The following is a 6,000-nucleotide window of genomic DNA, read 5'->3' on the forward strand; positions in this document are numbered from 1 at the left end:
CTATTAGAAACTATTAATATAAATCTTTCTTATTCTGTTTTGATATCAAATTTAATTTTGTTTCTTGTTCTCCTAGATACATGATCCACAACATGAAGGTAAGATTTTAGGCTTCTATTTTCTTTGCAATAGTTTCTTAACACTGGCATTTCATGTGGGTTCTAGTTCAACTAGGAGTAAATACAGTGACTTCTTACTTCTTGAAAATCGTGCTCTTTCTGTGGTGAAGTCTGAATGACAACGTGGAAGGAGAAACCATTGATTGAGGTGAGAGAGAAGGTGGAGGACGAGATCAGAGGAGTGTGGAGAACGGGATGAGCTTAGCTTTGTGCAGAATGTGTAGGAGGCAGTGATGACATGAGTCTGCAGTGTGGAGGGAGGAGTACTGTGGCATGACCTGGATCTTGGGGAAATGGGAAAATGATCAGGACACTCACTGAGCCTACCCAGATGTTGCCAGGAAAATATGTGTTATACAAGACGTTGAAAGTTTGTGTAGAGGGTTAAGTGAAGAGAGCCATTAATGCCAGTGGAGAATGAGTGGAATGAATTTGATGTAAAATGTAGGTAATGAATTCTGTACATTCTTCCTAGACTGTGAAGATCAAGTGGTGCTATATGTTTGGGGAGCCAGGGTGGCTTCCTGGCACATAGTAGGCCCTCAAATGGGGGGACTATTACAGTGAATGCAGAATTGGTGGAGCTGAGAAGAGGTGAGGGCTGTGGAGCTCTTAAAATGGTCAAATAGAAGATAAGGTGGCACTTAGATGGCAAATGAGTGTGGATTAAATGCCTGTCTGATGCGTCTAGAACCGTGCGCTGCATTCTAGGTGCTCTACACGTGTTCCCACCTGTGAGCTGGGTGCTTGATGCACGTTGTTCACCTTTACAGGAGGTGGTAACATCCTCATCTTGGGGATGAAAAGGCTTGGTTTTCAGGAAGTTTGAAGTATGCAGATCCTCTGGAGACTACGTTGCCAAGGTAACATTGTGCCCGAGTGTGTTCAATTTCTCGCACCACGTTGCAGGACCCCACACTGGATGTCAGAAAGGAGAGTCTCTGGGCAGCAGGAGGACATTGGTGGCCTCCGAGTAGCCAATCCATTGACACTTTGAATGCTCCTTCTCCAGAATTGGAAGGAGTGGCTGGAAGTGGCTCAGACCTGGGAGAAAAATAGACTAATTTTTTAAAGGGACCTGTGTATTTGCCTTGATAATTGGAGGACAGGAGTGTTTATAGATGGGATGCTTATTTTTTCTGTTTTATCTCTGATGAGGATACAGTTATTTGAAATGATGGAATTTTCTAAGATGAACAGTGCCTATTGATGGGAGAGAGATTACACAAAGATGACGTGTTTCCTCAATGTTTCAAAACATTATGAATAGGAATTTCATTGAAATAAGCTTCTTATTTTCATATCTGTTTTCTTCCATTTGCAAGGAACTAACTAAAACTTGCTTTTTCAGACACAACATAACTAAAAATTATCTAATGTTCGTATTGGCAGATAATATGTAATTGCTGCTAATACACTGGGAGTAATTCAATTTTATTGAGTTTTGCTAATCTTAGAGATTGTTTTTATCTCCTTTTAGCTAATTTACAGCAGATTTCTGAGGACATAGATAATTTCCTGAAGAAAAATGCAGAAGTTGTAGGAAAAATATCCATTTTTGAACAGAAGGTATTACTGCTCTTTCAAATTTCATTTTTTCACAGTTTAAATGACTGCCACCTCCCGGAGTTCAGTTATTTTGCTCCCTCATCTTTTACCAAGTATCCTAGTTCACATGTTCCATAAACTGTCCACGTTCAAAGTAAGCTTTCTATACATAATGTACCACTTTCTTTATGTCAGGAGTTACACACTTGAAGATAGGTTTTTTCCTAGTACTATAATTGATATTTTTTGAATTCTGAGTTTTATTCCATATTTATGTAGTTCAATAAAACAATGGAATGTCTTCAAGACCTGGAGAGAGAACATAAGATGCTTTTGGATGCTTCACTTAAATTTAAGGTAAAATCCCTTGTTTTTGCCTGGATTGTATTCTAAAACAACAAAAGAAAAGTAATGAATAATTGTCAATGGTTCAATTGTTTTTTGAAGCGTCACAATGAAACATTTGAGGAAACTAATAAAATTGCGGATGACATCATGCAAATATGTGCCAGGGTTAAATTGGAGAGACATCAGAACGCCAAGAATGCCAACTTGGTAAGAACTTGGCTGCTAAGTTGGACCATAATTGGGCTTTTGAGTCTTTTTGTCCATTGGGTGAGTGGAGCTCTACCTTTCCTCCTGCTTTTGTCCATTGGGTGAGTGGAGCTCTACCTTTCCTCCACCCATAGTAAAAGTAAGGGTGTCTGGGGGCTGAAGCCTTTTCTGAACAATGATGTGGAATTGAAGCACAGATACCCAACAACTTTTTATATCGAAGGGAACTGGAACTATGTTTTATTTGTATAACCCGGGAAATTAGGACATCATGCAGCACTCCTCAACTGAGAAATACATGAGAGATGAAGGAGGGTGTCTAGCCCAGGTGAACAGTTCCTTTCTTCTTAGTGCTGAAGGAAGGGTTTTCAATGGGAATTCAAAGAAGTTTTTTTTTTAATGTTCCATTTTAAAAATATTCCAAAAAAAGCCATCCCATTCAGAAAAGTTCAGTCGAGCTATTTGATTTGAACAACTTTCCACCTTTTTCACTTTCCCCTTATCATCCCAGTCACCCATTCTGTCATCTTGCAGCATGAAGGTTGTGGGTACCATGAAATAGTCAAGACTTACAATATTTCTTGGCTCCTCATTTCCTTATGCACTTGACATTTCTCCTAGCTCCAAACTACATCAGCCAATTTCCCATGAAATATAGCAGTACCTATAGGATACACATGGTTGCCATTTCATCTTTTATCAGATCACCCAGTGTTTCTGCTGAAGTCCTAGTGCATGTTCTGCTTCTATGCTATGTGCAGACACTGCAAAAAAAATTATGCAGAGAAGTTGAATGGTGTTACTTCAGTTACCACATCAGAAATTTCCAATGTAAATGATTTATATTTGCTACAGGATTTTCATTGTATATATTTTTTTTTTTTTTGAGACAGAGTCTCACTTTGTTGCCCAGGCTAGAGTGAGTGCCGTGGCGTTAGCCTAGCTCACAGCAACCTCAAACTCCTGGGCTCAAGCGATCCTCCTGCCTCAGCCTCCCGAGTAGCTGGGACGACAGGCATGTGCCACCATGCCTGGCTAATTTTTTCTCTAAATATTAGTTGGGCAATTAATTTCTTTCTATTTATAGTAGAGAAGGGGGTCTCGCTCTTGCTCAGGCTGGTTTCGAACTCCTGAGCTCAAACGATCCGCCCGCCTCAGCCTCCCAGAGAGCTAGGATTACAGGCGTGAGCCACCGCGCCCGGCCTGTATATCTTAGCTTTGATGAGGAACAAATTTTTCAGGTCTTAGACGATTAGAATCATATATCCAAATGGAACTTTCATCTTTGGGAGTTAAGTCACTAGTGAGAGTGTTTTGCGTTATGTTCAAATCACCCTTAATGAGGCTGGTGTCTGGGAAGGGAGAGTGAAATCTGGAGGCAGGTATAGCAGGAAAATGCGCAGCCGGATGGCAAAGAGGAGCAGGTGCATCTGCAGATTACATAACTCAGATTACTGAACATAATTACATCCTTTTTGAATTAGAAAAACTTTCTCACTGTGCTAAAATATTAATCACATGGTGATCACCACCTTAACTACATTCAAGTGTACAGTTCGGTTGTGTTAAGTGTATTCACGTTGTTGCACAATTATTACTTCTTAAATGACTTTTCTCAAATCTGTCTTAAAGTCAGGAGATATAACGGACTATGTAAAGGAGTTAAACCTGAGAGCCTGGAGATCCAGTAAATGTTGCCTGGAAGGTATGCTACTTGTGGGGAGGAAGTCCCCAGAGAGTGGAAACGAGTTTTCCCTGGAAGGTGAAGAAGGGCTTCCTGCCTGCAGGATTATCACGTTCTTTCCCCATGCTAACCAACTTTTCGGGTGCTCCTGCACACAAAGAAACTTGTTTTCTCCTTCTCAGGAATTAAAAATAAAGTGGAAAAGAACTGTGAAGAACTGCAATGTACCAAAGCAGAGAAGGAAGCTAAAACCAAAATGCTGCAGATGGAAGTGGACAACCGTTGCAAATTGTTTCAACAAAGAGCAGCTACAGTAGCAGAGTAAGATGTTCCTGTGCTCGTGGACGCCAATATTGTTTGTGGTGTGAAAAATGTGTGGATCTATGTAGACAATTGTAGTTTTCTTTAGAATAGTTTATGTAGTATTTGTGGCTAATTCATTAGGTAGAGAACTGTGCTTGTCAGCCCTGCCTTGATTTTTGTAATCTCCATTTCTTTCTTTCCCTTACTCTTCTTTGTTATTTACTTGGGACTAGAGGGAATAGTGAGACCAACATTGTTTAACTTGAATATCTGGAGCCATTTATATAATATTTTAGGTTTCCATCATATACCATTGTATTCTGCTGTGATATGTATAACCATTTTTTATTAAATGTAAGACACTGGTTAAAAAATATTTAGACAATAATTGAGACCTAGTACAATGTTACCCTGCTGCAGAGACGATGGGGGTTTACCTCTAGCAGGTTGTCAGGGTTGCTGGAAGCATTAGGTCCCCTTACCCAGCCGGCAATGAGGTCACTCACTGCTGACTCAGTCCTGGCAGAGGCTCATTTCTTTCCTGCCCACCTTCATTTCCAGTGCACAGCTCTTCTGCATCCCAACCAAAGCCAGTGGACTTCAGCGGGGGTCCATGTTTTATCAGATCCTGAACTCCGCTGTTTCCTTCTATACCTGTGCATGTGTGTGGAAGGTGCTCAGGTTCTTTGCATCTCAGTAGTCTCTTCTGGGAGTCATTATGAAACTAGTGGAAATTAGCCCCAAATGTCAGGCTGACCTTAGGCCTCCTTCTCCCTCTGTGCCTTCTGTTTCTTTACAGCCATGTATAATGATTTCATGCATTTCATCAAATCTGATGCATGGAGCCCTGTTTCCTACTGTTCTCAGGGGAGGTCAGGAGCCGCAGATCCACTCATCCATATTCCACAGCACAACCCTTCCCCAGCTTCTCTCAACACTCAGGTCCTTTGTTACTCCTTCTCACGTGCATGGCAGGGGCAGCCATGTCCTCACTGCTGCTCCTTTGCATAAAGCTGTGAGCTCCTTTAGGGTGGGGACAGCGCCCTGCTCCCCTTTGTGTCCACAGCACCTGGCCCTGCACCCACCACATTCCAGCCACTCAGAAAGCATTTGCTGAGGCATTTCCTGGGTGGCCAAAAACAAATGCATGAACTTTCTCTCCTAATGCTTTTGGCCCTGTTCCCTAGAGTTCTTTCCATTTTATGAATCCTCTTTATTAAATTTACTATCAAATGACATCCTTTGAATCAGAATCATGAATGACGCAGTCTGAGAGCAACACAGCAGGTCTAGCTTTGAGGTCCTTGCCCTTTTCTGCCTCTACTTTATATGAACTCAACCTTGTGCTGATGAACACCAAGCTGGGTGGTTTTCCACTTGCCATCTGTTTGCAGGAGGTAACACCTGACTATGGAGACTTTCAGATTATCTTTGGTTCAGTGCATGTAGCCGGCACTAAGATTGGTCTTTTCCCTCAACCAGGACCCTAGAAGTAGGTGATAAGATTTCCAATCCTGAATCAGAGAAATGTCCCATAGTGAACTGCAGGACTGATGACTCCATGTCCCACTGGGATCTCTCTGAGGCTGACTGGGTCCTGGCTCAGCCTCTGACTGAGAATCGGGTCTCCCCATGGGAGGGGTCAGACAAGTACCGATGCCCTGCTCCATCCTGACGTGTCTAGTTGTGATGAGTTGGTCAGGGCTGGCTCCACATGGCCATGAAATGAACTCTCACCATCTCAAGCAGGAGACTGACCCCAGAAGGGCACATTGTGGCATGTCACAGGTG

This window comes from Microcebus murinus, chromosome 19 (genome assembly GCF_040939455.1).
Source record: "Microcebus murinus isolate Inina chromosome 19, M.murinus_Inina_mat1.0, whole genome shotgun sequence".
Taxonomy (NCBI): Eukaryota; Metazoa; Chordata; class Mammalia; order Primates; family Cheirogaleidae; genus Microcebus; species Microcebus murinus.